This window comes from Thalassophryne amazonica, chromosome 11 (genome assembly GCF_902500255.1).
Source record: "Thalassophryne amazonica chromosome 11, fThaAma1.1, whole genome shotgun sequence".
NCBI classification, from domain to species: domain Eukaryota; kingdom Metazoa; phylum Chordata; class Actinopteri; order Batrachoidiformes; family Batrachoididae; genus Thalassophryne; species Thalassophryne amazonica.
The window spans coordinates 22,826,375-22,840,226 of record NC_047113.1 but is presented as its reverse complement, the minus strand read 5'-3'; the positions used below and the strand labels follow the sequence as shown (position 1 = coordinate 22,840,226).

The 13,852-nt window shown below is 42.3% G+C and overlaps 1 protein-coding gene across 2 annotated transcripts in view; it reads right to left on the bottom strand.

The window, feature by feature from the left end:
• Positions 1–13,852, bottom strand: part of tsc22d3 (TSC22 domain family, member 3) — a 136,689-nt gene that overhangs the window by 9,176 nt on the left and 113,661 nt on the right. Inside the window, exon 2 of one of the 2 annotated variants that reach the window (XM_034182286.1) lies at positions 7,353–7,358. The exons of the other annotated variant lie outside the window; for it this stretch is intronic. The gene's annotated coding sequence lies outside the window, so the exon portion shown is untranslated. The remainder of the gene's footprint in view (positions 1–7,352; positions 7,359–13,852) is intronic. 2 annotated transcript variants of the gene reach the window in all.

The following is a 13,852-nucleotide window of genomic DNA, read 5'->3' as shown; positions in this document are numbered from 1 at the left end:
ATACGGCATTCACAGCAAACAGCTACAGAGACGTCTGAAAACAAAGTACTCATGAGTACTCGGTTGTTTCCGACAAGTGACATCGCTACTAGAAGTGTCCCAGCGTGCGCTTCAGTGGAATGTAGTAGTTAAGAACTGACACACCGATTAATTCTAAAGTTCTAATGTTCATTAGCCAAGGCTGCCATGTTGATGTTTGGCGGAGAGATACAGAATTCTATTTACTGCACCCCTGACCGTCGAGAGTCCAAATTTATGAAGAATATTCTGTGGTCCTCAGCAGTACATTCCTTTGCAATGCAGTGATTTGCTCCAAGATTGAATCCATTTTGCGTTTGAGTTCAACAGTTCACGCAGTCTGAGATTACACAGCATTGACCAACTCATTAATTATGATGGACTGATGAGGGGACAAAATTCTGGAAGCAGCCGTCTTGCTAATATTCCTGTGGGTCAGGGCAGCGCACAAATCAATCTGCACCAAACCCCCCACCATAAAAGCGAATACGAATGAATCCTCAATGTCTTCCACAGAGAGTGGAGCCACATGTCACACTCCATTCTCTCAGGCGTCGAGAGAAAAGCCCGCTGGGTAGGTTCCATCAGGGCACGCAGGGTCCCCAAACCCTGATCTCCTTGTCGAAAACAAATGGGGTCAATGGCGTTGAGAGACCAGCTGATCAATTCCATAGTTAATCCAAATCATAATTTGAAGAAGGTCGGAGCAGAGATAGAGAGCAGAAAGGAGGAGAGGAGAGCGGAGGAATGTGACTCTAATCAATAGTGTTAGTTTCACACAGTTCCCTGGGTGTGATGAACATACCGTATCGGTTTGGAGGTTGATAATTGTATGAACAAGTGGAGCTCATTGAGAGACAAATTAATCAAAGAAAAAACAAAGTTCCTGCGGCAGAGTGCAGCAAGACACAACAGACGACTTTAAAAAGGTCACGCGCACATTGACGTTATTACATGGCTACGGGTGCAACAAAGAGTGACTCATTACATTTAGTTCCAAAAATGTTATGTTTTTAATCCACAGAATGCCTGCCGTTTATTTAAAGCCGGCGCTAATTGTTCTCAGACAAACTTTTGACATGGTCATTAAATAAAGCAGGTGCTTTTAAGACTGATCATTTTTAAGGTAAAGCTGTAATACCGGTTGTTGCCACCAGGATTTTCATTTATTTTTCCAAAATTTGTGAAGTGTGACCCAATTAGCAATGGTAAATATAATTGAAACCACTCCAAAAACCATAGGCTTCTAGATACTGCCAGTCTGCAAGATATAACCAAATTTCAAGTCAATCAGATGAAAATTAATCCAAATTTAAGGTGAACAAACTAACTAATAAACAAACAAACAAAGAGACAAACAAATTAACAAACAAACCAACAGAGCCTTGTCGAATTACTTCAACAAGACTAACAACTAATGTACCCTCCTTGGAGGAGATAATATGGGATGTTAATAACCTTAATGTGCTTCACTGGCCTTAATGTGCTTCTCTGGTACTTTGGTCCACACCCAAAATGCATTTATATTATAATAACCAAGTGGCCTCTGTGCATGTGTGTGCATGCTTATGGCTTTGATCATGGAGAAACTGGGAGGAGCTGCCATTTGCCATTTGGTATGCTTATGTATTTTGGGTCAAGGATGAACACCACAAAAACGGAAAGTTGATAGAACTAATATTTTTGGAGAAATATGGATATTAGCTTCACTGAACAATGGACATTGATAATTACATTCTGGACCTACACTCCATTCCAGCAGGGGCGGTAAATCATCTGTATGTTAAAAATGAAGTGGCATCTGTGTACATGTATGAGTGTGTGTGTGTGTGTGTGTGATTTTATTTATTAAGTTCAATGTAGATAGATAGATAGATAGATAAATACTTTATTCATCCCCTGTAAGGGGAAATTCATCTGCCCGAGAGCATACATACATACACAATTCATCCATACAATAAAATACCAATAAATAAGACAAATATAAAAACACATGGAAGTAAAACTACATTAACAAGAAGCATTAAACAATCTCATGGCGGCCGGGACAAATGATCTTCTATACCTCTCAGTCCTGCATCTCATGGAGAGGAATCTGTCACTGCGGTTGCTTTTCTGAGCAACCACAGTGTTGTGTAGAGGATGAGAGTTGTTGTTAATAACGGAATTCATAATACACCTCAACCTACACTCTACCAGTTCACCCACAGAGGCCACCTCCCTCCCCATCACTGACACGCACTTCCTGACAAAGTTGTCCAGTCTGTTACTGTCCCTAACAGACAGGCTGTTCCCCCAACACACAACAGCAAACAATAGAGCGCTGACCACAACAGACTGATAAAAAAGGAAAAGCATATCGCTACAGACATCAACAGATTTCAGTCTTCTGAGGAAGAACAATCTGCTCTGTCCCCTTTTATACGCTGCATTTACCTGCACCAACCAGTCCAATCTATTGTCAATGTGGACACCGAGGTACTTGTATGTGGAGACCACCTCAATGCCACATTGTCTATACTGACTGGTAGGTGTTGTGCTTTCCTCTTGCCAAAGTCAACTATCATTTCCTTTGTTTTGCTGGTGTTCAATACCAGCCCATTGCACCTGCTCCAGTTGGTGAACTCCTTGATAACTGCCCTGTACTCTGTCTCGTCCCCTCCCCTCACACAGGCCACCGCAGCTGTGTCATCAGAATATTTCTGCATATGACATGTTGGAGTCCTGTAGGTGAAGTCAGATGTATACAGTGTGAAAAGAAAAGGGGAGAGGACCGTTCCCTGGGGAGCGCCGATGCTCATTTGCACAGTTCCAGAAATTGCCCCAACCTAAGGTACTGTGTTCTCTCTGTCAAGTAGCTGTTGATCCAGGAGATAAATACCCGCTCCTCACCCAACTTCACAAGCTTATCCCTCAGAATAGAGGGATGGATGGTATTAAATGCGCTTGAGAAGTCAAATCAAATCAAATCAATTTCATTTATATAGCGCCAAATCACAACAAACAGTTGCCCCAAGGCGCTTCATATTGCCAGGCAAAGCCATACAATAATTACAGAAAAACCCCAACTGTCAAAACGACCCCCTGTGAGCAACCACTTGGCGACCTTGGGAAGGAAAAACTCCCTTTTAACAGGAAGAAACCTCCAGCAGAACCAGGCTCAGGGAGGGGCAGTCTTCTGCTGGGACTGGTTGGGGCTGAGGGAGAGAACCAGGAAAAAGACATGCTGTGGAGGGGAGCAGAGATCAATCACTAATGATTAAATGCAGAGTGGTGCATACAGAGCAAAAAGAGAAAGAAGAACATAAGCCGCACATACCCCCCCACGCCATCAAGAAAGGAGAGTGCCCTGTGCAGCATGAACAATATGGCATCCTCCACACCCATATGCGCTCGATAGGCAAACTGTAAAGGGTCGAGTGCAGGCTGTAATTGTGGCCCAAGAAGCCAAAGAAGAAGCCTCTCAAGTGTCTTCATAACCACAGATGTCAGGGCCACCGGTCTGTAGTCTTTGACCCCTGATGGCCTCCCGACCTTGGGCACTGGCACAATGCACACGGTCTTCCACTGCCTTGGCACCTGCCCTGTCTGCAGGCTCCGATTGAAGAGCACCTGCAGAGGCACTGCCAGCTCTGCAGCACAGTCCTTCAGGACCCTCAGTGCTATGCCATCAGGTCCAGCTGATTTACCAGGACACACCTTTCGAAGCTCCGCCCTCACCTCGTCCATGGTGAATACTCCCTATACAGTCCCCCCGCATAGCTACTAGGTGGAGCAGAGCAGGAGGCAGTAGCAGAGGTGGAGGCGCTGCCAGGTGGAGCAGAACAGGAGGCAGCAGCAGAGGTGGAGATGCCACTGGGTGGTGCAGTGCAGGAGGCAGCAGCAGAGGTGGAGACACCGCTGGGTGGAGCAGTGCAGGAGGCAGCAGCAGCAGGGTCAAACCTGCAGTAAAACCGATTGAACTCCTCAGCCATGGCGGTGTCCCTGTGTGGCCTGCTCTCCTTCGCTTTGTAGCCAGTAATGGCTCTCATACCACTCTACACTTCCCTCATGCTATTATTCTTCAGTTTGCTCTCTAACCTCCTTTTATAATCCCTCTCAGCTTGCTTCATGCTCTTCTTCAGGTCATGTTGTACAGCCCTGATACGGTACCTGTCCCTTGTTTTAAAATCGTCCTTTTTCAGATTTAATTGATGTTTAATGCTGCTTGTTATCCAGGGCTTGTTCTTTGGGAAACATCGCACTGTTGAACAGGGGCCACCACATCCGTGCAGAATTTTATGTAGTCAGTAATGCAGTCCACTTCTCCCTCCAGGTTGTCATCAGTACCCTGTGTGACCAGAAGGACGTTCCAGTCAGTGGACTAGAAACAGTCCCTCAGAGCTTTGCTGGTCTCTGGGTCCACCTCCTGAGAGATCTGGTGGTTACAGGCAGTCTCATTACACGGGGTGTGTAGGATGAAACGAGATGGACTAAATTGTGGTCTGACTTGCCCAGAGGGGCAGGGCCACAACATTGTATGCATCCTTCACATTGATGTAACAGAGATCCAGCATTTTATTGTGCCTTGTGGTGCAATTGATATACTGAGTGAAACCTCCTATATGTGGGCCCAAGTCCACATGATTGAAATCTCCAGAGATAACAATCAGCACATCAGAGTGTTGACACTGGATCCCTGCCACCGCGTCATGAATGACGTCACACGCTACGGAGGGGTCAGAGCGCGGCGGAATGTAAACAATAATGGCGACAATGTGAGAAAATTCTCTCGGCACATAATAAGGTCTTAAACTCACCGCTAGCATCTCCACCTCCCGGGAACAAATCTTCTCCTTCATGGTTATGTGTCCGGATGGCACCAGTTATTTACAAGCAGCACAAGTCCCACCTCCTTCATTTTCCCCACACTTCTTTGCCTCTCTGTCCGCCCCGCACCAGAGTGTAGGTACATAATGTAATTGTAAATACATTAAAAATGCATGGATTACACAAGAAAGTGAAATCACTAATTTCCATTATGCCATTTAAAAATAAAATGACAAAATAGGAGTAATAATAACATAAAATAATAATAATAATAATAATGTGTATATGATAACAAGGACATCAACAATTTATAAATACATTAAGACAGTAAATTAACATTTAAAAATTTACGTACTTAACAGAAATAAAAAGGGTGAGTTCTTCCTTTAAAACTGTTGAGGTCTAAGGTTCTATGTCATTCCAACACATTATAGCAACGTTGGATATTTATTACCACCCTTGAAAAAAGTCAGCTACCTATTTTATAAACCCTATAGCCCATGGATCCCCACAGGACACCCACTAGTACTACATAACAACTTTATTTATAGTGTTTAAACATTAAAGTGACATGTATTTATACATTTTTATCCCTCAATATTGAAATCCCATATACTAATTGCCTCACCACATTGCTGTGATCCTTTCTGTAACACAGTGATGGGCCATAATTTCCACAAATGTCCCCTGCAAAACAGCCAACCATGTTATGTAACACTGTGATTCATCTGCACCACACATCCAGTGGCTGAAGAAGAATGAGGTTGAGATATGCTGCCAACTCCACAGTCTTTGTTATGGGGAGCATTTTTTGGGGGGTGGTGCCTCATGCAGCAAATTCAAAAACAGTCTGGGAAACACTGTAGAATAGCTCAACAAGACAAAATATCAATTTTCAAATAAGCCTGTGGTACACAAAAATTCTCTTTGCTGTTTTTTTCCAGCTGCATTCTGACATTCAGGAATGCGTTGGCGTGTCTGAATGTGGCCTAGAACACACCGACTGGCTGCAGAGAGGCTGCAGCCAGGGGTGCTCAGGAGACATGTGGGATACAACCTGGGAATAATGAACACTCTGCACGCACCAGAACACCCAGAGGCAATCGTCAGATATCACATCACCCTGTAAGTCTCCTCTGCCACGAACAGCAGCCATGCACACGGATCCAACCTCACTCAGAAGGATGTTTGACATTAAATTGGCTGGCTTCTGTAGTTTTGCCCTCTGACAGGATGGCATGTTGTGCAATTGTTTGCATAAAACAGTGTTCATTCGTGTGTGTGTTAAATCAAGGGTGCAGATGCAGTCAAACGTGATGACTGTTATCTGAAGACTTGTAGAGATACAGTTCTCTGCCTGCTGTGGGAACAGTAATTTTTAAACTCAGTTCACTGACAGTAAGTAAGGACTCTTAGTGCAAAGGTGCTGGAATTGATGCAAGGCCATCTGAGGTAAGGCTCTACCTGGAAGTGCTCATGGTGAGTGGTTTGTGCACTGAGCTGATTGAGAAGCAAGGAGAAGATCAGCATTTGTGTTTTTTTTGGGGGGGTGGGGGGTCAAACTGTCAGGGAAAGTGGAGGAGCCAGAAATGAGGTGATTGGCGTTGGGTACTTTTAGAAGGCAGTGATTACATTTTTGAAAAACAAGGACTGAAGCCAGACTTCAAAGATGACTAGCCCCGTTTACACATAGACAGTTTAGTCGGCGGGTAGTACGTAGACCGAAGTTCGCGGTAGTTCCGGCTGTTTTCGCGGTGGAAAGGGGTGGAGCACTTTGCAAGCGTTTTGACCGCTGTACTATCTGCAAATAGGCGGATAAAATGCTGCTAAATCTGCCAAATAAAGCAATGTTTTGACGCCTTGGCATCCGGCACACATCAGGCAACGGGGGTTAATACCCAGTTCTATCCCTTACAATCGCAGGTTAAGACGCGGGTGAGAATGGCGGTGTTCTGCTGAAGCCGATAAAGCCCTGTATACCGCTGGTTATATGCCCAGGTTTTACCCAGGCAAACAGGGTAAATCCTGCGTTACTCCAGGACTCATTTTTTATTATTATTATTATTATCTGTTTCTTCTTCTTCTTCTGTTTCTTCTGCTGTTTCTTCTTCTTTTTATACTTTTTATACTGGAACGCCATTTTAACCGGGAGGTGGCGTATAGAATGGTGTACTGTCCGCTAGCGCTGCAGTTTTGACCGCCTCTGTCGCCGTTCTATACGCCATTGATTATGGATACAACACCGGCCGCCGAATAACGGCGGTGTAAACTGCGGCACTACAGGAAGAGAAAGGATGATACGGCAATTAAAAATATCAAACGCCATTGTTCGCGTTGTCTCCGTTGTCACGCAAATTCTCCGTTCTCCGGGAGCGCACCCGGAATTATTCAACATGTTGAATAATTTTTTCGACGATTCCTGGTAAAGCCGGAACTAAGCCACACCCCCTAGCGCCGGCGTTAACAACGACGTGTGATCCCTAAGACGGCCTGGAGGAGCCAAAAAGTCTTCCGGGACGCTTCCGGGAGCTCTAACCGGCACTGTGTAAACGGGGCTTTCGTGACAGCCCAAAATTATGTGGCAAAGCAACAAAACACTACCAGAGTTACAAACAAACAAAATTATATTGACGAAATCCTCAACAAAAACTGACTCAGACGAGTGCAAAGGTGAGAAAGATGGCAGGTATAGTCCCTCTTGCACAAAAGGAGTGTGCATGTCATGTTAGTGACAGCCACTGACATGCTATAAGAGCTGCAGAAACACCTGTACACACCGCCAATACCGGTGACTTCCAGTGCGTGCGCAGCTGTGCTCAGTGGGATTTAACGTAACACATCTTCTCCTGCTTCCTGGCCAGTGTTTTATCAACTTTGCCTTTGTTTTCTTCCATTATATCATGGATTTGAAAAATTAGTGGAGCATAATGCAAGCCACCCAACTTGCCCCTATTCGACACAAACATTTCACTATTCGCAACGAATACGTCACACAATGCCACACTGCTGATGTCATTCGTCAGGGTGGGGTGAGTGTTTTTGACAGGCTCAAAACACTCACCACACAAATCCATTCATTGTGCCAGTGTCGCCGACTGAACGGTCCCCCTAAAAATTGGTCTCCCCCTGCCTTCACTGTGAATGCGTAATTTCGGAGCGTCAGCAACAATTCACAGATTGTTGCCTCGTTTCCGCTTAAAATTCCACTCCAGTCATCCATCTCAGTAACAGATATGATAACAGATCTGAAGCTCTTGTACAACAATCATTTCCACATAAATTCAGCATTATTTCATAATAAAAGACAGGGACCGATCAGAGTGCCACAGCAGCACATCTGAGTCTGACTCTCTGAGTCTGACTCTCTACACCCAAAGCACTTAAAGGGAATAATGTGATTATTAACCATCAGATGACAAAGGAAAACATTTTAAATTATTCAGTCGGTATTAAGCAGAAACGAGGCATAATCTGTGATCGCTGCTGACGCTCCCAAAATGACACGTGAAGTGAAGGCAGAGGGGACCAATTTTTTAGGAGGGACTGTTAGGTCTGCAACACCGGCACAATGAATGGATTTGTGTGGTGAGTGTTTTGAGCCTGTCATAAACCTCACCCCACCCTGACGAATGGGCATCAAGCAGTGTGGTGTATTTGTTGCGAATAGTGAAATGTTTGTGTCGAATAGTGGCAAGTTGGGTGGCGAGTGCCATACAGGCTTCTGATTGCCAAGTATACACCTTCTGTGTGAGAGGGGCTTAAGAAAGATAAGTGAATTTTTACTCAAGAACATGCTGATGCACTTATGGTAGAATATAAGTGATAATGTTGCTAACAAAAACATCACTTATAAATTACATATGTAATTGTCCAACCCCATCTCAAGCCAAAAACGTGATGGCATCACAAAAAGTGATTTAGCATAGTAGTTTGTGATACTTTCGCAGAATTGAGTACATGTTCGATATGGCATTACAAAATTTGGTGTAACACAGAGGTGTGGGGTCGCTGGTGTTATGGTATCGGCGAGGGCTGCCACAATTTTGATGGACAACGGTAGAAACAATGGATAGTGTAAACAAACATATGGAATTAAGAAATATATTTCACTAGTTGAGTTACGCGTTCTATGCACCGATAATAGCAATGAATTTTAGCCATGTCATTGTGTATTTCGTGTCACTTTAGTTATAGACAGGGCTGAGCCAGGTAAAAACTGCCATTTTTTTTATGTCAAGGTTTTCTCAACAGATTCCGGTACTTCAGACCATACTAATTAAAATAAGATTTTGTGCCATCTTGAACTTTGTCCAGAATCCAAGATGGCCACCAAAAATCCAGATGGCTGCCAAGATACATAAAGTTGGTCCTAAGTGGTAGGAACTTGCCTTAAGATCTGTTTTTTTCTTTTTTTTTTTTTGGCATGATTTGGTGAGTTATTATGAAGGAAATAACAATTAATGGCTTAAAAATCATAACCAGGCATTTCTATCGTGCAAATCCAAGATGGCCACTAGGCGTGATCCCCTAAACTTCAAAGTGTCATATCTCCTACTCTACAAGGACTACGGCCACACTTCTGGTGTCTATCCATAGGTTTTTATGGTCAAGGAATCAATTTCCACCAGTATTTTGCAAATCGGATCATGCAGTCTATCAGAAAATTCAATATGGCTGCCGAAGCCTTTGCTTTACTATTGTAAATGGTCTAGGACTTGCTCTAAAGCTGATGTAGCAATAATTTGTGATCAAGGGGCATAGTTTGGTGAATTCATATTTTCAATTAAATTTAAGGGTCCTCATCCTGTTTCTGAGTATTAGATTGGCAGGAAAGCTTGTTCGACACTCCTGGTATGTTAGTTTTTAGTAAACTAAAATCATTTACCAATCTATTATCCAGTTCACAAAATTTTATGGCTAATTTACCGGTATATAATCTGTAAAAATGAAAGTTTTTTATAAACAAAACATATTTTGACCATGCATTTCATGATTTTGTCCAAGGTGGCCAATTTGCAATAGTAACATTTTATATATGTAGTAAGTGAAGTGTGATGCTTGCTACCTGACCTGAGTACCACATGAACTGTGAAAATAAAGGCTCCAGTGAGTGGGGTGTGATTTAATATATAAGGCTGACTGCGCACGTGTGTGTGTGTGTGTGTGTGTGTGTGTGTGTGTGTGTGTGTGTGTGTGTGTGTGGTGTGTGTGTGTGTGTGTGTGTGTTGTGTGTGTGTGTGTGTGTGTGTGTTCGTACACGTACGCTTTCAACCTAAGGGCTCCAGTGACTTTCCATTTGGTTCCCCCAGTCACCATAGCAAGTTTGGTGTCGATTGCTTAATTACTGTGGCTGTGCATAGCAAGCACACACACACACACACACACACACACACACACACACACACAACGCTCGCTTTACAAATTAGATAGACGCTGCTGAGTTTAAGTATAAGCAGTAAAGAATGTAACAATAATTTGTACCAATAGCATGAAGGAATGAAGCAATTTGAACCAGCACTTGCAATGAAAACAAAGCGCCTGAGCTTCATAGTTCAGTGCCGGAAATCACGATTCAGAATACTCTATAATTCATGCTAAAAACTACGTTTTTTTTAAAATAGAAGCATGAAATCGCACCCTCAAGCGATTTAGACCAACAGATAGTACATGGTTGGGGGAGGGGGGTTCAGATGGGAATTGAACCATCAACCTCTGCTCTACCACTGTGACCCTAAAAAAGATGGATTATACCATGGATGTGGATGGTGAGCGTGGGTTACAGCCTCATTCCTTGCCTGTGTTTTTATTTCATTTGACAAGGCTGAACATTGCCAGCAATACTAGAAATATGCACAGTGACCTCGAGGGCAGTGTAACCATTCATTAACTGACTGTCATTTTCAGCAATACTCCAACAGTGCTTTCAGTGTTTGATTAATGATGCAGCCGCATTCAGGATTGACTCTCCTCTATCTCTTTTTTGTTCTCAACGTGATGCTAATCATGCAGAAATATGCACAATTGCAACTGCAAAGCAAGGTTACACTATTCAATTAAATCATGTTCTGGGCAGCAGCATGCTGTTATTCAATAACAAAAACATATTAGGAGAACACAGTTGTTGTTCACACTTGTTTCTGAGCCACATGTTTCTGAGCCACTTCCACATTATACTAACTAGCGAGCATGGTTGAGTATACCGCAATAGCTTTCTTAGTCGTGCACAGCACAGCCCGTAGCCAGTTATATACTGAGGAATGTGTGAAGAAAGTATATTTATGCCAATATCTTTTCGAAAGTAAGTCCTACACAGTCCTGAGGCCCACTTATGTTAGTGCTTATTCCAGGATTTAGTAGCATGACGTAGATAAGAGTCTACAACTTTACCTTGATTGGATACCAGTTAAGCATAGGTCACATCCCCAGCCAATGCTGGTACGCATTTACAGCTGGGTGGACTGGGATAATAAGTACCTTATCCAAGGACACAGACAGGTAGCCTGACTCGAAATCTAATACATTTCGTACAAAGCCTACATATTGGTAGCCCAACCCCAATACCCAATGAGAAACCAGCTCTAGTAATAATGTTGCTCATTTCTGCAATTTGATACTTCAGAAGAAGTTTTAACTGGACAATATATCATGGCTATAGAATATTCTGTCAAGTCAAATTATTTCCCTTGCCGCTTGCCATCCTGCCATATCTAGGAAAGAAATGTAATAACAAAGCAGGCTGCAAGGAATCTATCTTGTATGATTCTGCCAGGAAAGGGGGTTCAATTTCCAGTCCAGTTTCCAGTGATGAATCATAACTCCCTTTGAAAGCAATTAATAAGGAATTATTTCATGGCACCAGCAAGTTAGTTTCATGGCAAATACTGCATCCGCTGACTTGCATCCTTGATTTAATAAATAATAATAGAAATATTCTAGCAATAAATATACTATCCCAAACTTACCGCCGTTCTGGCCTCATGAAGAGGCTGGGTGAGTAAGGGGTGAGTAGCCCATAGCTCTCTCAGGGTAGTTGAAGTGGTGGTAGTGACAACAGGATCTCTGGGCAGATTCGGCCAGGTGGAAGGCGCAAAGTGTTCGGGGAGAGGTAGTTTAGACCCAGAACGAACAACTTTAGCGGGACGTGTCTGACGCTGCCCATCTTGGCTTCTAAGTGAAGGGAGTGTTCAACAAGCAACATCACGTTGCCTTTTCACTGATTGTTCCATTGTTTGCTCTGAACAAGAGTTTTTTCAAAGCACAAAGAGACAATTGAGCACAGGCCATACCTCTGCCATGAGTATGTGTGCCATGCTCAGAATGGCACATGATGTTCTTTCCCATCCAGTAGAACACAGTGGTCCCACAATCACAATGACACTTTAATGAAACTGTGCCAAATGTTTCACCTTTATACCCTTTTGCTCCAGGCAGGTGGACAACCCTGAAGCAAATTTTTGACACGCCTACATCTTGTGCAAATGTGTGTGTAATTAAATACACATTTACACAACTGTAACATGACATAGAATAATGTTCTCCAACAGAAAGCTTTAGTGTCATTATATTGCTGAGCTGTATGGTTTTTAAAACACGTTGATGAAATTGTTATAGAGGTTGGTATAAAATCCAGATGCTTTTTGATCATACCAGCTATGGCAGATATCATGAGCCCATTAAGACATTTTGTAGTGTGTGACATTCATAATCCATTAAATGCACTGACATTTTGATAAAGTGAATGTGTCCCTTTCAGTGAGCCACCTTTGTCATCGGGGCTCCAATTAACATATTCATCCCTGAAAAGCTCTTACAGCCGACAAAGGTATTAACAGCAAAACAAAGTGCCTCTCCACATGATGAACTGCAGGCTGGAGTATAGTTTGACAGCTCTGCATTAATATCTCATGTCTTTGTCTCCACTGTATCTGTCTGGAAGCCCAAACTTTTGATATTTGATACTGTGTGCACAGATTGTGACGTGCAGAGGAGTGTTAAATATGTGTCTAACCAGCTTCTGCATGTTGCCTTTTTTAATGTTCCCTTCTGTTATTTGATCTTTAACTCTAGGGCTCCATATCATTTGGTTTTTAACATGAATATGTCATTGCTGTAAGTCATGTATCAATGCCCACATTAAATTCAGCTGACATTTACTTGGTTCAACATTGACCTCTTGGCACCTGCGACACAGATCATGTTATTCTGTGACTGTAAGCAAATGTGGAGAACTACACATATTTTTTTTTCCTTCGGGTGCCATGTAATTTACACTACAGTTATTACCTTACACGTCCCCTGTGCTATGACAGAAATACACTCCCATGTGTGCAGAAACACAGGATTAGACACTAACAAGAAGAGATGCCTTCCAAGACTATTTACAAAATAAATCAGGTATATTGGAATTAATTCATTTAGTTCCAAAAGTCTTGTATGGTAAGACAGCATGCCATTAATATCACGCCATAAAGGAAATTATGATATCATAAAGCTAAAATATTTGAAATCACATTATAGTAAATGTAGGTTAGGCCTCATTATATATTAATTTTACAGGTTTAAACCTTCAGTTATGCAATGTGTTAACACACGTAGAGTAATTATTATATTTTTACAACATTTTGACCTTGTGTAGAATGCATTTTCACAACTTCTAGAATTCCTAAAATCTGCAATAATTTTGATATGTCTCTTTATTCCACATTAAAACTGATTTGTAATCAGTTGGTTTGTTCATTTAGCATTAAATATGTAAGTAACATAAAGCAAATCAATTATTATTGTTATTATTATTATTATTATTATTATTATAACAAAATTAGACCCAAGACTGTACAATTATATTTTGGGAAGTGAAAGAATTTTGGAGCCCTTGCAGGGTGTTCATTGGAATGATTGACACCCCAATAGTTTAAGTGTAAAACTATTTTCAGAAAGAAATGCAAAAATAAAATAAAATAAAAAACAAAAACAAAACAACCCCCCCCCCCCCCCCCCAAAAAAATGTATTTGTAGAATATTTCCA